Below are 21519 nucleotides of genomic sequence, written 5' to 3'. Positions count from 1 at the left end.
CGGTTTCATGTAGATGTTGAATAGTAGGGGGGATAAGACCGAGCCCTGAGGCACCCCATATGTTAGGGGCCTAGGGGACGATCTCTGCCCCCCCACTAACACCGACTGCGACCTGTCCGAGAGGTAGGAGGAGAACCACCGCAACACGGTGCCTCCCACTCCCACCTCCCGCAGTCGTCGCAGAAGGATACCATGGTCGATGGTATCGAAAGCCGCTGAGAGGTCAAGGAGGACCAGGATGGAGGAATATCCTCCATCTCTGGCTCTCCAGAGATCATCGGTCAATGCGACCAAAGCGGTTTCAGTGCTGTAACAACAGAATGCTACCAATGAACAACGTGTAGGTGTCTTTCTCAGATTTTAAGTTGCAATATACATGCCTAACATCACAATACTAAAAGAGAGTACAAATAAATAAATTAAAGAATTTAATCTTTATCAGATCACTTTGACTAATACTGAGACATATAAGGGTTCTAAATTGCAATGAAAAGTTAAGATTAGCAGATTTTTTTCACAAGCCCAAATCATTTCCCATAATTGTTGAGCTCTAAATAATTATATGGCTGGAAGGAGGTAGATAGAATTCTTAGAAGCTAGGGAACTCCAAAAGAAAAAAATAGATTTAAAATGTATTATTATAATTGTGATCATTTGTAAATTGTCATGTATTTGTTTATGCGTGAATTCCCTCAACTCCTCTTACGTTTCCTTATCATGGCAGAGTGAGTGGGTGAGTATTTCTGGAAGAGATGAGAGACGAATATTGGGATATATACTGGAATTGTATGCTAAGAGTATATACTATACTTCTACAGATAATCCAAGACCATTCTACAGATAATCCATGATCCTAGATCATCTGAGCTGTCCAGTTAAATCAAGCAGGTATTTGTATCACAAGCAGCAATATAAGAAGATGCTGGAGAAGGATAATTATTTTAGTGGCAATACTAAAGACATGCAGATAGTCCTCAAGTTACAATGATTTATTCAGTGACTGTTCAAAATTATGGTGGAATTGAATGAGGGGGACTTACAACTGCTCCAGAGGTGGGTTGCTATTGGTTCGGCCCAGTTCAACCAAACTGGTAGTAGGTCGGAGCAGCTGAGAGCGAACCAGTAAGGTGGCTCTTTTGCCCCACATGCTTGTGCTCTGTAATTGTTTTTATGGCAAAGAGCAAATTGTGTACACGTGCACAACATGCGGCACCAACACAAGCCCTGGCAATCAGCTGGTTGTCCCAGGGGTGGTGGATTGCGCACACGCACACAGTGCGAGTCAGGCGCATGTGCGAATAGAATGTGTGCGCACGCAATCAGCGAACCGGTAGTGAAGGTAAGTGTGAATTGAACTGGTCTATGATTTCAGACTTCATAACATTCCCCTCCCCCCCCCCGGATATGATTGTGATGCCAGTGTTCAATACCCAGCATGCAATTGCGATATTGCTTTTTTGGTCACAAGCAAAGTTAATGGTGAAGCAGGAAATTGGCCGTCACGCTTGCACTTTTTGTAGGGCCTGCCTGCAGTAAGTTCCTGTCTTCCTGCATCTCTTACCTTCAGTCCTCACCTGCTGGCCTACCTCTTCCTCCTTCTTGACCCACATAGTCCTTAGAAGGGAAACCAGGACTGCCAGGATTATGATCACTTAGCTATATAGTTAGGTGACATAATGTTTTATGACCGCATTGCTTAGTAACAGAAATTGTGGTCCCAATCACACCATAACCTGAGGACTACCTGTAATTTCATGCAATAGAGGAACAGACAATTATAAATCATTCTTGCATTTTACCAAAAACGTCTTATGGATTACAAGATAAAGTAACAGATGATACTAGATGTTGGGCTATTTGGGTTGGATGGCACTCAGCATGTTACTGATGAGGTTTATGATGGACTAGATTAACGCCTTCAGGACACCTATTTGCTGATATTGCCATTATGGAAAAACAATCTGAAACTGCAAAGAGAGAACTACAGTGAAATGTAAGAAGCATCAACACGAGAAAGTTCAAGACAGTGAAAGATGAAATGAATCTACTCCTCACGAACATCTTAAGCATCAACAAATTGAAATGGCCTGAAATTTGACACTTTCAGTCAGAAGATCATACCTTTTAAATATAAAAAGTGAAGAAATGGGATTGCTTTCATTGTGAAGAAGAAAGTAGAAAAGATAGTATTTGGATACAATGTTGCCAATGACCAAATAAATTAAACTTCACAGATGACCATTTAATATCCACATTTAGCCTTCAACCATGGAATGGGGGAAATGAGAAAATAAGATTAATTAATTAGTTACATGGTCAAGCGTTATCAGAAATAGATAGAACATGCAAGCAAGAAGTGCTGCTTATGGTTGAAGACAAAAAAGCCAGAATTAGAAATAGTAAGGAGAAAAGTGAGTTAGACTATATAGAGTAGGAAACAGAAATGAACCAGGAGAAAAGCTTTTAGGTTTTCAAATTTCTTCATTGCTAACACTGGTTTCCAACATTCAAAAGTATATAGTATACTGTATATAGTATACTATACTATATACAAACAGTATATAGATATCAGGTGGAATTCACAGATATTAAAGATATTCACAGATATTGGTAGAAGGAGGTGAAAGATACTAATTATAACAGCAAAAACATAGGAAGTGACTCTGTGACAAATCAATTGAACTGCTTACTGCAAGTTTCAAGTTAAACAAAAGAAGAAGAAAACCAACCAATTTTCACAATATAATTTTAACCATATATCACCGTTTTCAAGACCACCAGGAATCACTTTGGAGTCTTAAACTCAATAATAAAGAGTCAGAAGTACTCTGAATAAAATCAAGTAAGTTGTTTAAAAAGATTGTGAAAAAGGAGTGCCCATTACAAAGAAACAGAAGAAAATGAATTCAGTGCCAGGACAATTGATGGTGACTGCCAAGAAAAGAAGGGATGCAAAAGCCAAGAAAGACAATTTCTCAGCATGAAACCTGTTGAGGACTCATAAAGTCCTCGAGTTACGACCTGAAGGTCAGCAACAGACCAGGCTGCGCCCTGATTGGCTGGGGTGCAGCATAGCCTGTTGCTAGCCGCTAGAGGCGCCCGGATTGGCTAGGGCGCAGCGTCATCAGTTGCCAGACGCTGGGAGAGCGCCCATTGGTTCCCCCGTTTTGACAGCCTGTTTAAATAGATGTCAAGCAGGGAATACATTTGAATCGCTGTACATAGTTGCTTGTGAATAAACCTGATTCTTTGGACGTCCTGGCTCTCGTATCTTCCTTTCCTTCGATCCACAAAGAATTCAATAACAAAGAATTTCAGAGAGCTGTTAAGAGACACAAAGCAGTATTACAAATGATATTTTCTGATTAAAAATTTCCAAACTGAAAGTTTCAACATTGAATTGGCATTCAAAAGCAGGGGCCACCAACCTTTTGGACCTTAGGGACCATTAAATTCATAATTTTAAATCCCGCTTATATGACCACTAATATGATGTGCCTAATGACTGGCTGGGTGGGTGTGGCTAGGTGGTCATGTGATTGAGTGGGCATGGCCAACTTGATGTCACTCACATCGAGAGGCACCTCCCCAGCCACTCCTCGTCTCCCCACCTGGGCTCCTTAGGGCCCCAACAGGAAGCAGTTGTTGGAGCTAAGCAGCCACCATGAGAAAGAGTTGGCAAAACAGCTCCGTTCAAATTGGATCTGACCAAGAAGCAGGCTCAGTAGAAGCACCTCACTGAAGGCTACAAGCATAGGCTTTCTAAGCAGATGGAAGACCTGCAGGAGTACAAGGCCAGGTCCAGCAGCTGGAGACTCAGTGGTCAGCCATTTCAGGCTGATGCAGTTCCACTGGAACAAGGTCCACTGGCTCTTCGCCATCAGCAGCACTTCCCTCCAGACTTTGTCCAAAGCCCTGCACCAGAAGGCTGAAGCAGAGCTCAAGTCGGAATTCCTGCCCCCATACGACCCACACAAAAAGACCTCAAAAGAGGAGACTCTCTGCAGCAACACAAACATTCATTGCATGCCCAGGGGATATAGTTTAAGGACCCCTGATTTATTGCAATATGAAAAATGTAAATAATTTTCTGTGGACCACCAAAATTTTCTCGCAGACCACCAGTGTCCAAGGATCACCAGTTGGTGACTGCTGTTCTAAAGGATGCCAATGGACAGATAATTATTAATTCAAACAAAATAGAAAAAAGATACTGAAAATCTGACTACAGATAAAGAAATAGTGATGGCTCAATGAAAAGCAGAGCAAACAACTTGGCAAATAACTGGCTCTTCAAGCCTCTATGGACAAAGAGAGAATTAGAGATTGTCCACAAGTGCTCCAGACAGTTTCTCCTTGAGATGAGACTGCAAGACAGCAATCTCTGGTGGGTTTTGATCAATGAGAGATAAGGACTAGCCATCTTGTTTAAACTACAGTTGGTATCTTTAAAAGGACACTAAGTTCGCACATTTCTTTTTATAATGGAAATTGCTTATTAACTACAATTCAGCTATTAAAAACTTGGGATCTGGATTGACAAGTCTGAAAACCCTGAGTGAGTCTGCCTTCAATTCTTAATGAAAGAAAATTTTAACTACATGCTTAAGACTACATGCATTTTTTTCATTAAAAATGAAATAAACAGCAAAAAAACAATTCAAGCTTTGATTTTTGAAAGTTATAAATGGATTAAGTGTACAGATAAATTTTAAATAAGATTTGGAAATTAATTATGAAGAACCTTTCCTGTGGGAAAGTTGATTTGTTTTGAAAGAAAAGATAAACAATTTCAAAAATTAAACTCTACAGGGAACTAAAGATTTTAATAAAAGAAGAATATCTAAATATGTTTAACAGCTACAGAATTATACAAAATATAACATGGGAAATACTGAAGGATTAAGGAATACTTAAGGAAGCAGGACAAAAATAGTATGGACATTTTTGAATCTTGATATTGGAGAAGACTCTTGAGCTTACTATGGAAAGCCAAGAAAACAAGCAAACAGATGTCAAAACACATCAATTAAGAGTTCTCAGTTGAGACACAAATGGCCAGAATAGGATGATAAGCAGTAAGGTGGATGGAATCAATTACACTGGTGATTAATCAGCATTGGAACATCTGAAAGACTCAGATGGGGATAGATAATGAGGGAGGAGGTCTATCTGTGGAGTCACCAAGAGTCTTGATAGTGCAATATATGTGTAGCTCTTTACATGGAGAATGGCCAAGAAACCACAATGTGATTGTGATGCCCCGGAAAAATTATGACACATATAGTTCAAGAATGCCTTCTCAGAAAATTTCAAGGCACCTGGAATGATCTCATCACATCCACACCAGAAGCAGTTAGATGGTTAGCTTCCTTAGATATTAAACTATTGCTGATACTTAAACTTATATTTGTATATCAGTAATTGTACGACCTCTGTAGATGCCATATGATAAATAAAATAAACTATGTGCATGTGCATAAATCTATTTCTGATCCCATTTACCAAATTCTGAATTATTTATTCTCTATAAATATGCTGCCTAAATCCACGAAACCCTTAAGAAACAAATGCTGAAGCCAATTCAGCACATATCCAGATTCCAGCAGGAACTACCCTGTACTTGTATCCTTTTCCCCACTGCAATTTCTCAGTCTAGAGGAATTTGCAAATGGTCTCACACTGTTTCCTAGTTAACATAGTCCAGGCAGCTATATTTTTTCAGCTGGCTAGAGAGTCAATTAATTTCACAAGAGAGCTGTTTTGGTTTCTGCAGTGCTTTCCTCTTTTGTCTAGTTCATTTCTCCTGGGATGCCTAACCTGGTTCTGTTGGCAGACTAAGCAAGAGACCAAAACTCTGACTGAGACCTTTTATTATTGTTTGCTGCCTGTACAAAGAGATTTACTCATGAACGAGTTATATTTTCATATTGTACTATCTACATGGCACTTATATTACATAACAAAAGGAATTATTTCTTCATCTGTTAAGATGTAGAAGGCAGAGGGATGGCCTTGAGGAACAAGGGGAAGAGCTGCTACTAAGGCAACAATTAGATAAAGCGGGTCTGACCCCGGACCAAGAAGGTAATGTTTTATTTATACAATTTATAAAGACATTTATAAATGTATGCAGACTCCTAATTTGATTATACTGGAACGCTGGCAAAAGCGATCTCATGGAACTCATCAAAGATGTTCTTTATCTTGTCTTATTTTTAACTTAATATTGGAATCCTTGGCCTGCTTTATCAGCCAAATGGAGAACTTTTTGGGTGTGATATTGGCTGGAGAAACACAAAGCCTAATTATATGCCAATGATAAATTATGCATTATTGATAATTATGCACATTCTATACTACAAATTACTGATATTGCAAAGCTATTTTGTAATGGATTAGGTTATTCGATTAAACTGATTATAAACCTGAATGAGTCAATGTGAATGTATTGGCCATAGGGCAACAAAAGAAGACAGCAGCATTTTTATCAAAATGAAAGCAAGGTCACAACATTGCAACAGAACCTGCACTTTTCTCATATGTGCATGCAACGTCATGCGACGTGCAAACAGAGAAGAAATCTGCCTTGCATCAACGTAACACAATAAGAATCTAATAAAGAAAAAAACATGCCCGACATCCTCCTTCATTAACCATTCTGCAGATAATATATGTGATGCAGCTTCCTGAAGGCACAGCAAAGAAGCACTCAGCATATATAATGCTGTAATATTTAAAAAGAGGCTCATGTTTCTGAAAACACTGAAAGCACAATTAGCACATAACAAGTTACAATGATTACAATGGAAGAGGATTAAATGAATTGCCCATTAACATAAAGCACAGCATAGCAACCCCACCACGGTTTTGTAAATGAACTGAGTACATCTAACTAGAAATGAAAAGAAATTCTTCATTGATAATGCCCTTTGACTATTCATACAGTCGCATTGGCAAATAATCAGCTGCAAAGGGCAAATGTCTATGGAGATTCTCAGTCATCCAGGTCATGGTTGTATCAAAGATGCTTTTTCAAGAAGCAACTGGACTTTCTGGTTTTTCTTTGAAGACATTAACTTCTCATCCAAGAAACTTCTTCAGCCTGAACTGAAAAAGCTTCTTGGATGAGAAGCAAAATGTCTTCAAATAAAAACTAGAAAGTCCAGTTTGCCTCTTGAAAAAGCAACTTTGGGACTACAAAGGGGAACAAAACCCATATTAAGAGAATTAGTCTAGTTAATTGTACCAAAACTCTTTATTGAAGATCAGTGCTGTAAAAAAAACCTAATCCACAGATATTTTAAGTTTTCAATGTTCTATGTTAGGCTAGATCAAAGGGACATGCTTTATTCCAAATGTTTTCAATTGGAAATTGAAATATTTCTGATTCCAATCTGATATGGGGCATTTAGGACAAGCCATGGTCACAAAAAATAGGGCACCACCAGAAAATTGCACAATTGATCACATTTTCAAGAAAGTAATCTGGTACAGTACACACCATCACTTCAAGTGGCTTGTCCCTTCCTGTGAGATCTTTTAGATCCTTTTAGATTCTAAATTATATAACTATGGAACTCTTAGTTATCTTTGAGCTTAGTTGTTTTCCTGCAGACATTTTTTTTTACCCAACTAGATAACATCTTCAGTAACAGTCAGTGTAGTGTTTGCTCCTGTTTATATCTAGCAACCTGTCAGTGTTGGTGGGTGTGTGGTTTTCTTCTAATCCCTTGATTAAGCTGCTGTTTACTGCTTGTTTGTCTAAATTGGTAATTCCTTGATTATGGTATGGTTTATTCCTTTTTTGTTATCCTGATTTCAAACCTGGTATGAATCCTTGTTTATTTAAATCTTCTGATCTTTTTAATTTTTTATTGTCTTTTTTATTGGTGTGTAAATGTTGTTCAACTCTATGTGTTTGTTGATGGCTGATTTGTCCCTGAGCTACATATATTCACTTCTATTGGTTATCTAACTAAAGGATATTTTGTGTTGCAATCTTTGGGGAAATGTATGGTTTATTCTTTGTAGTTTTTTTGTAGCATTTCCTTCTAACTACATGACAAACATCAGAGGTATCAGTATTTTGTGTGATCATAGAAAAACTCCCACCAACCTTCAAATATCTAAAGCAGTAAACAAAATCTTCCGCCAATCTAAAAGAACAACAGCTAAAGAGAAATCAGTTAATATTGTGGGGTGATTTACAACAGATTTAGTATCAAAAAAATGTGGCACCTAAAGGGAATGCCAATATTGTTACTGAATCTGTTTCAAAACTCTATGTTGATTATTTCTTTGACAATAAATAATAAATAATCCCAGAAGGGAGTAACTGAACAGATTGCCACACTGGAGAATTTTGGAAATATGAAAATAGAAAAGGTGAGGCATTTCCAGAAATGAGCGATAGAGTGCGTTGCAAATGAATGGGTAAGACAAATTATATTCCCTTTAGGATACAAGACAGAAATACCTGTATAACGTAAAGATGTAAGGTTTATTGCAGTATTAAATTTCAGAGGTGGTGACCCCAAGGCACTAATCCTTCAATAAAGTTTGCTTTAGATCCGTGTTACTGAATTTCTCTGTGGAACTGGCCTGTCTGATCTGTTAGAAGTCTAAGCAAATCCACAGTTACCATCACCATGTTTTCAGACCCTCTTTCTTTCACTACCACTTTGTCATCCCTGAGAGCAGTGTCCTTCTTCTATTATCTGTGATTTATTATTCAGAGATGAGTATTTTTTCCTACATACTACACTCCTCTCAAGCTGGCCCTGGTCAAAAGAGATCCAAGCCAAAGGTTTATTGTAACCTTGTAATGGGACGCCAAACATCTCAATCTAAAATGCATCACACTATCCATTTATGCAAATAAGAGAGGCATTTCAACTTTTTATTTATTCTCCAAAGAGGAAAATATATTGTGGTCACTCTGCGAAACTTTTTGTTCAAGTGGTTTTAAGTACCTTTAATAGATTTTAAGTAATATCCAAAATGGAGGGTGAAGGAAGTCTATGTTAGTCTGTATATTTTCACTGACAAAGGAAAATGGGGAAAAAATGTTAGGTTTTTGATATGTCAGAAGGTGATTGAGATTAGAAACTGATTAAATTGTTCATATACTTCTTTCTAAATCCCCACATATAGAGATGGTTATTCTACTCTGCAGTTACAAATAAATGTTGTTATATGTGTGTGTGTGTGTGTGTGTGTGTGTGTGTGTGTGTGTGTGTGTATATATGTTGTATTTATGCTGATAAATAAATAAAGGGAGACTAGTATAGATCTATTTCAAGCTATTTAGCTCTCATCAGCTAGCCATACCCATGCTGGGAATCGAACCTGTGCTCTATTGCCTCTTAGGCAGATGTGTTAACCATTGAGCTACAGAGCTCGACTCCTTATCAGCCAGCCAGGGTGAGAGGTATATATTTAAAGTCACAACCCCTGGTATGCCCAAATATGGGAGGAAGGTCACACTTCCACTCTCTGTCTTCGGCTCGTCACAAGAGACCATCCAGACAGAAACCAGGTTCGATTCCCAGCATGGGTATGGCTAGCTGATGAGAGCTAAATAGCTTGAAATAGATCTATACTAGTCTCCCTTTATTTATTTATCAGCATAAATATAACAAATGTAACAAAAAGGCAACAGTAAAAAATATTGGGTTTCTGTCTGGATGGTCTCTTGTGACGAGCCGAAGACAGAGAGTGGAAGTGTGACCTTCCTCCCATATTTGGGCATACCAAGGGTTGTGACTTTATATATATCTATATCTATATCTATATCTATATCTATATCTATATCTATATCTATATCTATATCTATATCTATATCTATATCTATATCTATATCTATATCTATATCTATATCTATATCTATATCTATATCTATATCTATATCTATATCTATATCTATATCTATCTCTCTCTCTCTCTCTCTCTCTCTCTCTCTCTCTCTCTCTCTCTATCTATCTATCTATCTATCTATCTATCTATCTATCTATCTATCTATCTATCTATCTATCTGGAAAAGGAGTCTCTGCACAGTCCTTGCTGATTATAGGGGGCAGTGTTCATCTCTGTGTTTCAAAGCCATTGAGCCAGCACTTTCCAAAGACATTTTGGTGGTCATGTGGTCAACATGACATCACAGAGCACTATTACTTTCCCATCAAAGTGGTACTTATTTATCTATTCACATTTGCATGCTTTTGAACTGCTGGGTTGGAAGGAGGTGGCATGAGATTGGGAGCTCATTCCATCGTGTGGCACTTGGGTCTCAAACCTGGGCTGCCAGCTTTCCAGCTAATAAGCCCAGCATCTTAATTGCTGAGCCATTGCATCACCCCTGTATACATACATACTTACATAGCAATAGCACTTAGATTTATATACTGCTTCACAGTGTTTTTTCAGCTCTCTCTAATCTGGGTCCTCATTTTACCCACCTTGGAAGGTTGGAAGGCTGAATTAACCTTGAGCCTGGTGAGATTGGATCTGCCAAATTGCAAGCAGCTGGCAGTCAACAGAAGTAGCCTGTAGTACTGCATTCTAACCACTGCATCATCGCAGCTCTTATTAGGTTCGAGACCCTAGTGCCAGACGCAGTATATCATGCTATATCTCACTCTTTGTCCAGCTAGACAATCAAGATAGCTAACAAAAACGGAATGAAAGGAGAATCTGAGAAGTATTGTATGTTATATTGTAAAATATTGATTGCAAACCTAGCTTTTGAAAATGCCTGGCTTAAATATGAATAAATTCATCTGGAAACTAAGCCTTGTATTCTGTAATACACATACAACTGTTTTAAATGTTTGCTAATTTAGCAATGGAATCCAAAGACTATTCTATATATTACTTCTCAGAAGAATGTACTTTTGAATAAAGTACTTTACATACTTTTGAACTAAGCACTTCATTTCTAGCTATAGCATGTTTATAGCTTTCAACAACATGGTGAAATGTTCATTGAATATTGAATATGAATGATGAGTGTACACTTCTATTATTAAATATTTATTTGGAAACATTTATAACTCTATACTCATAGCTGTTAATCTTGAAATCACATTGCCAAGCACCTTTATAATTCTGTTGGCATGTTGGTCATTCTTGAGATAAATATAACCAATGTCTGTTTATTTTTCACTGACTATTCTAACCTCAACAATAATTGGTAAGCCCAATAAAAATCTGTTGTGAAAACTTCTGTGCATGTAAGGGGAATTGTTTGTCAAAGCACATTGCAATAAGGGCCACAGGAAAAGGGCAATTGTGTACCACTTTATCCTCTTCATTGATGTTAAAGTGAGTAAGTTAGAGAGGAATAGAAGAATCCCAATGCAAGGTAACTGGAAAGATGCCTTGCTTTTGCTAATGGGAAATATATACCTTTGCTTGCTATATTTGTTAAGAATGATTTTATCCTCATCTGTGTATATCTTATTATAGCCATTTTACTCATAATATGTAAGGCAATATCAAATACTGAGCTTTCTACCCTGTACAGAGGGCTTCTCAAGAAGCAATGTGTGGAAACTAATGAAGGAGAGAAGCAACTAGGAACTGAGGAGAAATTTCCTGACAGTTAGAACAATTAATCAGCTTGCCTCCAGAAGTTGTGAATGCCCCAACACTGGAAGCCTTTAAGAAGATGTGGATAACTATTGGTCTGAAACAGTATAGGGTTTCCTGCCTAGGCAGGGGGTTGGACTAGGAAACCTCCAAGGTCCCTTCCAACTCTGCTATTGTATTGTATTATAAGAGGGTTACCAATATTAAAAGAATCAATCAATCAGAATGGAGCTGGAAGGGATTTGGAGGTCTTCTAGTCCAACCCCCTGCTCAACAGGAGACCCTATACCATTTCAGACAGCTAGCTGTCCAGTCTTTTCTTAAAAATCTTCAGTAATCCACAACTTCGGAAGGCAAACTGTTCCACCGGTTAATTGTCCTCACTGTTAGGAAGTTTCTCCTTAATTCCAGGTTGCTTCTCTCCTTGATTAGTTTACATCCATAGTTTCTTGTCATACCTTTTGGTGCTTTGGAAAAAAAGTGGTACCCCTCTTCTTTGTGGCAACCCCTCAAATACTGGAATACTGCTATCATGTCACCCCCTAGTCGTTCTTTTCTCTATACTGGCCATACACTGCAACTGTTCTTCATATGTTTTTGTCTCCAGGTTCTTAATCATCTTAGTTGCTCTTCTTTGCTCTTCTTTTCCAAAGCCTCAACATATTTTTTGTAATGTGGTAATCAAAACTGGATGCAGTATTCCAGGTGTGGTCTTACTAAGGCACACTGCTGGCTTATGTTTAAATGATTGTCCACTAACTTTCTGCTGGTATGGTACCACTTGAGCTCTTTTCGAGTCCTCTGGTAGTTCCTCAATGTTCAGGATTTTTTAAAGATATGATACAATGGTTCTGAGATAACATCTGCCAGCTCCTTCAGAACTCCGGAATGTAATCCATCGTCCCAGTGATTTATATTCATCAAGATCAGGCAGGTGTTCTCTTATCATTTTCTTGCTTATTTTAGTTTTTATTTCTAGTCTGTCTTTTACAGTTATGTTTTTGGCAGGTTGGGCTATAGTTTCTTTTTGAATGAAGAGTGATGTAAAGAATGAGTTAAGCAGCTCTGATTTCTGTCTACTGCCTGTTACTTTCTTGCCAACTTCTCTCTTTAGCGTTTAGACTGTTTCCTTGACTTTTTTCTTGTTATTTATATGTTGAAAGAAACTTCTTATCATCTTGACTTTTGTTGCAAGCCTTTGTTCATTCTGAGCCTTTGCTTTCCTGACGTCATCTCTTTTGTACTTATCCTTTTTGTCTTTCAGTTTATCAGAGATCTTTGTGCAATCATGCTTGTTTCTTCTTGAATTTCTTGTTTTTATTTTTCAGTGGTATTCTGACTAGGCTTTTATGATAATAATTTTCAGAATTTCCCATACTTCTTGAGTTGTTTTTCCCTTTAGGATTTCCAACCCTGAAATTTTTCTTATGCTCTTTCTGATTTTGTTAAAATTAGTTCTGTTAAAGTTTACACACTTGGATTATATTCTATTGCTTGTATTTGCATTATATTGAATTCCAATATGATGTGGCCACTCTTGTCCAAGGTTCCAGCAACTTCAACTTCCTTTATCACTTCTTCTCTATTAGTAAGAATTAGGATCAGTATATTCTTTCCTCTAGTTCCCTCCTGTACCTTTTGGATGACAAAGTTGTCAACTAGATTGGTTAGGAATCTGTTCAATCACCTACTTGCTGCAGAGTTTGTCTCCCAATTGATATCAGAGTATTAAAGTCTCCCATTAGTACTGTGGTATGTTTCCTATGTATATTTGTTAATTGATTAGCACGAGTTCATCTATTTCTTCTGCTTGATTGTGTGGCATATGTATATACAATACAATGCCATTTCACCCCCTTTTATATTGACCCATATGAATTCTAGGAAGTTTGCATCCTTGGTTTTGTGGATTTCTGTAGAGCTATAGTGATCTTTTATATGTAATGCAACTTCACCTCCTTTTTTGTTAGATCTGTCTCTTTTGAATTGTATGTATCCTTCCATCAGTATATTCCAGTCATGAGTTTCATCCCACCAAGTTTCAGTAATGGCAAATATATCATATCTGCCTTCATGTGCTAATACTTCAAGATCATCCTGTTTGTTCCCTAAACTTTGAAAGTTAGTGTATAGGCATTTGAGTCCTTTATGGGTATGTTGGGTTTATTTCTTATATCTCCGACTTTGTAACTGGGATTTCCATCCCTCCCATCACTCACTATTTCATTCTGTTTTTCTTTTTTCTTTCTCTTTACTCCTTTCCTCCCTATGCGATTGGTTACTAGTGATTTTTGCTTGGAATTAGGTTCTAAGGGTGAGGAAGATTCGCCTTGTTCACCCGTCAAGATGAGCCAGTCGTTTTCAAATGTAGTAGTAGTAATGGCAGCAGGAATCCATCCCTGATGCTTATTCATAAAGAGTGACCCTACAGCAGTCTTAATTCCTGATGAGGAGGTAGCCCAGAGAGAGTATGGAGCAAAAAGGAATGTCTTTCATCTGTTCATAGCAGAAAAATTAATTGTTGAAGAAAATAGAGAGAGGGGGAGCAACCTCCAGCCTATTAAAGCTATAAAATGAACAGATTCCCCCACCTTCATGGCTATTACCTGCTTTTTCATGATAATCACTGACCATCATCACTACCAAGCCATAGCTGTAAAGATAAACATAAAACAGTCCCTTGACTTTTATTTCACAATAACAAAGAAACAGAAAATTACTGCTGCTAAGAATACTTTCAGAAAAAAAGGAAAACCATTTTCTTCATGCCACAGGAGGGCACTTTAACTACAGAAAAATGCTGGCTAGGCTGTTTAAGAATAACCCAGAAATGAAGATGAGGGAGGAAAAAGAAAACTCTTCAGTTATCTTCAGGGTTAGGGTGATGATCATTGACTATAGGAATACAGAAAGATGTAGTAAGCCAGTAGAAGAATTTATATCCCTCTATTCAGTATAAAAATATAATCTGCCTTTGGAGTTATAGCTACATTTATATCTAAGCTAGCATGTTACAGTCTAGCTATATATTTATACACACACATATAAGAGACATGGAGTTTATGTGGAGAGGCTGCACACACACAGGTACACAAAAACAACCACGTATATAAGGGCATTGTATTCAAATGAGAAAATGTTGAGGATTTTAAGGTTAACCTACTTAATTTTGCAAATTTTGAAATTCATCTACTTGGGCTGCAGTTGTCTAAGCAAAATAATTAATGAGTGGAACAGCTTGCCTCTAGAAGTTGTGAATGCCCCAACACTGGAAGTCTTGGATTGCCATTTGTCTGGAATGGTATAGGGTTTCCTGTCTAGGCAGGAGGTTGCACTAGAAGACCTCCAAGGTCCCTTCCAACTCTGCTATTGTATTGTATTGTATTGTGCATAGAAGAATGGGTATATTTGGGAAGTTTAAATTCAAAGATGCTTATAGCATACACAAATGGATTAGAATGGGAAAACTGTGCACCAAAATATTTTTGATATGTGGAGAAGTGGAATACATTTTTGCATACCTTTGAGCATATTAACGGAAAGGGGATCCAGTGGTTTGGAAAATTGTAGAAGAGAGAGAAATGGACGGATCTGTCAGTTTCACATACACCATGTTTCATTTCAAATGAAAATTTTGAGCCATAACGATGTCATTGCCATTGGATCCAGATCCATCTTCTAGGTCATGCCTATATAATTTATGATCTGCCAATGCATTATCCTACCTGACAATTCACCAGGGATTTTGCAGTTCATCTGGAATTGCTGAAATAGAAAACAGAGCTTGTAAAGCAATTGACTGATCAATATGCATGGGCAGGGAGGGGAGGGGGTTGAGTTGGGGTGCAAGTTTCTTGGGTCTCACTAAAAGGACTAAATTGGGTCTCACTAAACTCCTTTACAAATTCTTTCATTTTACCTAGAGGGGGAAGCATTTATGATATCCCTGCAATGTACTCCACAAATGTTACGAGATCAAGATATTTTATGTGGGTAAAATATTCTTGGATTTATCATTTCCATTGGAATTCCTCTTCAATTAAATTTCAGCCCAGAGTAGGGTATTTATTTATTTTTTGGCCTGTTTTACAAAACTCAGTGTGAGCATTAGGATGCAATGAATGCTTGCCACCAAATCTTCATCACATGCACTTTGGAAATAATTCAGAAGAGTTTTTAAGTTTGTCCGGCTTAAATGTTTAAAGTCAGCAGGCACATCAATAAGCCAGACACGGACAAACTGGGGCTGAAAGTGCATTTCTCAGACAGAGCTGGCAGCTGTCTTGGCTTATTGGCAGGCCATTTATCATGTCAAGAAAAATATTGATAGTTTTCAAGATTCACAATTGCTCTGGCCCTGGGCTGAAGAAATGCTGTCTTCCAAGGAAGCTTTGAAAATGGAACCAAACCATGATGTTCTGTCTTAGCAGAAGGGAGAAAGTGAAAAAAGCAGGAGGAATCTCAGGGTAAAAGGTAGGCCAGAGAGCAAGGAAAGGCAACCATGGCAACTTTATGACCTGAACTTCCAGAATTCCTGACATCTGGAATACCCCAAAGACTTTGGGGAATAACCAGTTGTTTCATAAATCTTATTTACTGATTATCTGTTTATTAAACTTTAAGGCCACAATCTCACTGTCAAGTGATTCAAATTTTATGAGCATTGATGCAAATCAAATTCTTGGGGAATGTCTATTTCTAAGATGTGGTATTCAGCTGGTTTTCTTTGGTTCGCCCTGACATAATGTGCATGCTCACATTTGCAAACCGGTAGGAAAGGTAAGCGAATTCCACAATTGTTGTTTCTCTATTATTATGCTGTAATCTGTAAATGTGCACTCTCATTTACAACATGGAGCCTCATCTTCTGCTTTAACACTCAAAATGATGAAACATAGCAGAACCGAGAACACCTACTCCAAACCCCAAATAAACAAAAAGGAATGACACGCATGATTTCTTCATTTTTTATCTACAAATATTTCAATGAGATGGGCCCTCTTTCAGCCATTTGCCAAGTTAGATCTTCAATTTGACATGGTTATTCTGCTATAGTTGTTAATACAGACCATTTCTGTAGACGCTTATTCTACTTTAAAGTCCTGCACGTAACTCATTGTCTTTTACATGAACTGCCCTTTCATTTACACTAAAGGGTAGAGGGTATTACTAATAGGAATTTAACATTTACTAAAGAATTACTTTAACAGTAGGTTTAACAGCGTTTACATTATTCTTTCAACACCCAAGAGTTCACCGATCAGTTCTGTCTGCTTAGTTTTCTTCTAATTTGTTTTCACGTAAAAGCATAAAAAAGAGAGAGAAATGTATACAGAAAGAGAAAATGGTTTTTCTTGTATCAGAAAAAGAAAAGCAAATTCTTTATTGAGATTTCTTATATTTTTCAACTTCCTATCAAAGCAATTTTAAAATGTCAAGCATTTTAAATGTCCCTTTATGCTATATATCAATTTGCAATGCATGATAGGGTATCACTACCTGTAATTTCCTGTGAATGAGAAAGCACAATTAGGGACTTTAAGGGGTCTCTTGAGTAAATTTGAGAGAGAGAGAGGGAGAGGGGAGGAGGGAGGGAGAGAGAGAGGGAGAGAGAGAGAGAGAGGTCTATCATCCATATTTATTCAGTACAACCCCTGAACCAGATAAAAACTCTTTTCCATTTCTACGATATATATGCTCTTCTGTTATACTTTAAAAGACACATGAAGTTACAATACTTTCAGCAGACCTGTTTACCATGCTAAAGGGTGAGGATAAGGCCAGGTTTCTTGTGAAATCATTGATTCAAGTAACAGATGGGGAGACCTGATGTGGTTCCAGCTATGGTTTCAGGTTTGGGAACAACTGGATCCAATTCTTTGCTATGAGAAAAGATCTCTTTACAGCAAGAAATTAAACAAAGGATAAGGATTTCCAAAGGAAGAGATGGGGTCAATATTTTATTCAGAACAAGACACTACGGTAGCTCTGGAGACCGACTGTGCTAAATAGGCAGCCTCTGTGGCTTTCCATAATGCTCCAGTCTTAAAGGAGGATTTTTCAGAATGAGATATTGATTAGTGAGACTGCCTAATTCAAACATATCTACAGATAATCCCCGACTTACAACAGTTTGTTGAGTGAAAGTTACAATGGAATTGAAAAAAGTAACTTAGGACTGTTTTTCAGTGGTGAAATCTAATTTTATTTCCCAGTGGTTCTGTGGGCGTGGCTTGATGGGATCATGTGATGGTGGGCGGGACCAACTTTTTTTCACTTTTTAAAGTATTTTTTCCCTGCCAGTTCAGGCAAACCGGCAAGGAAAAAATGCTTTAAAAAGATTTTTAAAAAACTTCTGAGGATCGGACAGCTCAGCTGTGAGCCGCACGATCTTCAGAAGCTTTTTTAAAAAGCTTTTTAAAGTATTTTTTCCCTGCCAGTTCAGGTGAATCAACAGGGGGAAAATGCTTTAAAAATCAGAAAAAAGCTTCCAATGATTGCACGGCTCACAGCTGAGTTGCGCGATCCTCGGAAGCTTTTTTTTTTACTACTGGTTCGTAGAACCAAGGGCAATCATCCCTACCGGTTCAGCCAAACTTGGCCAAACTGGGATGATTTCACCCCTGCTGTTTTTCATACTTATGACTATTGCAGTGTCCCCATAGTCATATGACCACTTCAACCGCTTGGCAACTGACTCATATTTATAACTGTTGCAGTGTTCCGGGGTCATGTGATCATCTTTTGCAATCTTCTGACAGGCAAAGGTAATGGGGAAGCCAGCTTCACTGAACAATCATGTTACTAACTGAACAACTATAGTGATTCATTGAACAATTGTTCAATGAATTGTTCAACAAGAAAGTTCATAAAATAGAGCAAAACTCACTTAACGAATAGCTCACTTAACAACAGAAAGTTTGGGCTCAGTGTGGTCGCAAGCCAAGGACTATCTGTAATGCATCATCAAAAATAAGGAAGCAATAATCAAATGGAAGACACTGGTGTTGAAGTAGGCAAGTTCACCCCACTCCTAACTCGCTAAGAGTGGCACTATCTGGATTCCCATCCCACACATTTTAGATTTAATCTGAAGAACTTTTTTAAAAAAAGACAGCTGTGATAGTTTCCCTGCCCTTTAATGACAGCTAGGAGGATCAAAAAATGGTCAGCCTTGTTATTTCTGCCTATATGCTGCTAGTTTATCAGAGTTAATCAAAATAGTTGATATCATAAACAGTGTTTTGCAAACATGATTATCATACTGCAGTTCAGGAAAAGTGAGAATTTTCTTCTTAGCAAGAAGAAACGGACATTACAGACTGGCAGGATACCTTTCTTGGCATTAATATATGGATTATTAACAGGGGTGGGTTCCTCCCGGTTCACACCGGTTCGTGCGAACCGGTTCATCAGTGAACCCGGAAGTAATTAACTTCCGGGTTCCTAGCTCCTAGCCCCTGTCGCTGGGTGCCTGCAGGGTTTTTCTTTTTAAAAAACGCCTCTCCGGATGATCTTGAAAACCTGCAAGGTTACTTTGGAAGGGGACATATGGGCAGCATTTCCCCCTGCCCCCCTCCCCAGGAGCCTGCAGTTTTAAAGCAAGCCTTTGCACAGTAAAGAAAATCTCACGAGTGAGAGAAGTTCTTAATTGCTTTTACTGTGAAGTTGCGGAAGCTTCTGAGGCTGCAGGCAACCAGAGATGGGGTGGGGGAATGCTGCCTGTCTTCCCCCTCCCAAAGCAACCTCTTCCAAAGCAACCTCTTCCAAAGCAACCTCTTCCAAAGCAACCTTGCAGGTTTTCAAGATCATCCGGAGAGGCGTTTTTTAAAAAGAAAATCCTGAAAAGGATTTGGAGAGATGGGCAGCTGGTCTTTTGGGGGGGGAATCCCCAGAACCAGGAGCGCAGCCCATTCCCCCTCCCAAGAAGACCATTTTCTTTTTAAAAATGCCTCTGCAGAAGCTTCTCTGTGGAAGCTTCCAAGGCTACAGGCAACCAGGAATGGGGTGGGGGAATGCCTCGCAGGTTTTCAAGATTGTCTGCAGAGGCGTTTTTAAAAAGAAAATGGTCTTCTTGGGAGGGGGAATGGGCTGCGCTCCTGGTTCTGGGGATCCCCCCCCCCAAAAAAAGACCAGCTGCCCATCTCTCCAAATCTTGTGGCTTTTCAGGATTTTCTTTTTAAAAAACGCCTCTCCTGATGATCTTGAAAACCTGCAAGGTTGCTTTGGAAGGGGACAGATGGGCAGCATTTCCCCCTGCCCCCCTCCCTGGGTGCCTGCAGCCTTAAAGCAAGCGTTTGCACAGTAAAGAAAATCTCACGAGTGAGAGAAGTTCTTAATTGCTTTTACTGTGAAGTTTCGGAAGCTTCCGAGGCTGCAGGCAACCAGAGATGGGGTGGGGGACTGCTGCCTGTCTTCCTCCTCCCAAAGCAACCTCGCAGGTTTTCAAGATCGTCTGCAGAGGCGTTTTAAAAAAGAAAACGGTCTTCTTGGGAGGGGGAATGGGCTACACTCAGAGGAGCCGGCGCTTGGGGCGCCCTGAAACAACGCATCCCCGCCGCCTCGTTCTACTCAGCAAGCGGGGACATCCCATCTGTGCCCACTTCTGCTGCCACCACCTCCGCTCCCAAACGCAACTGTCAGCTGCGAGCAGGTGACTGAAGCTGCTGCTTGCAGTCATTTATGGCTGCAGATAGATTGTGCCTGTAGCGGGAAGCTCTTCGCCCTGTGAGAGCTCCTCTCCAGCACTCCTAGTTTGGTAACATCATCCGTGCTAGAAGGGAGTGGGGTTGGGGGGGGGAGGAGAAAGTTAGGACAAAAAAGAAAAAGATAAGGAGGGAGAGGACTGTGGGGTCCTTTGGTGTTCTCTGAACGTGGTAGTTTTTAATTATTTTAGGGAATTTTTATTTATTTATTGTTTATAGAATGTTTATTACAAGAAATGTTATTCCTTTTTGCAAATGTTTTATTTGTGATGCAATATGTTGCTTTTAAGTGTTTAGACCAGGTTTATGTGTCTCAAAGTGGCTGCTTTTCTATGGGCAGGCCAGGTTTGTTGCAAGGCAGTGTGTTTCACCCTCCTTGTTTAGGTAATTCTGAGGTAGTTGATGGTTCTGTGAGTGCCTGTCCTTTATAATTTTCCACATTGCCTTGATGGTTTTTATTCCAGTGACTTTGTCTTTCCTGTTCTTAGGCTTAGGAAAAAAAAACTGGTTTCATTGGCAGTCTTTTTTTGGGGGGGGGGGATTTTTATTTTTTGGGTGTTTTCCTAGCACTGTCATAGTTTGTGGGTGTGGGTGTGGGTGGGTGTGTAATGTCCCGCAGTTATCTATGCATTAATAATGATCTAGTAATATTAATAATATCTAGTAATTAGTAATATCTATAATAACATCGTCTTGGCCACTCCCACCAGGTCACATGGGTGGCAGGCCACTCCCATCTGGTCACATGGGTGGCAAGCCACTCCCATCCGGTCACATGGGCAGCAAGCCACTCCCACAAAGGAGGCCACGCCCACAGAGTAGGTTCGAACAATTTTTGAAACCCACCCCTGATTATTAAGCTTATATTTTCCATATCCACCTGTTCAAATCAGCTTGTGATAGTTTTGGAATAACAGATCAACTATGTCTATGGAAATCAAACCGTGGCCTCAACCATTCTGAAAAGCACCACAAAATATAGTAATTCCTATCTACATTTTATTCTCTACTCTGGCTGTCTGATAGCGATAGTGTATGAAGCAAGAGGGATGTAGTTACATCTGTATAAGTTGAACCTGCATGGACATAAAGAGGCCAATCCGCTCTCATCCCTCAAAGGGGAGAAAATAATAATATTTTTTTCCCCAAGAAAGAGACAAAAAGAGAACATAACCAAAAGAAGGATAGCCTTTCTGGAATACTCATTAGCATTTTCTCCCAC

General features: G+C 38.9%; 1 protein-coding gene across 2 annotated transcripts in view; it reads right to left on the bottom strand.

Annotated features, from left to right (window-relative positions):
* BEND5 (BEN domain containing 5) overlaps positions 1 to 21519 on the bottom strand; it is a 1240338-nt gene that overhangs the window by 83402 nt on the left and 1135417 nt on the right. The window lies entirely within an intron of this gene.

The sequence above is a fragment of the Thamnophis sirtalis genome, unplaced genomic scaffold (genome assembly GCF_051295495.1).
Source record: "Thamnophis sirtalis isolate CommonGarterSnake01/CBP01778 unplaced genomic scaffold, rThaSir2_p1.2 scaffold_7, whole genome shotgun sequence".
NCBI lineage: Eukaryota > Metazoa > Chordata > Lepidosauria > Squamata > Natricidae > Thamnophis > Thamnophis sirtalis.
Note: the sequence above shows the minus strand (reverse complement) of the source record. Positions and strands in the feature narration are given on the sequence as shown.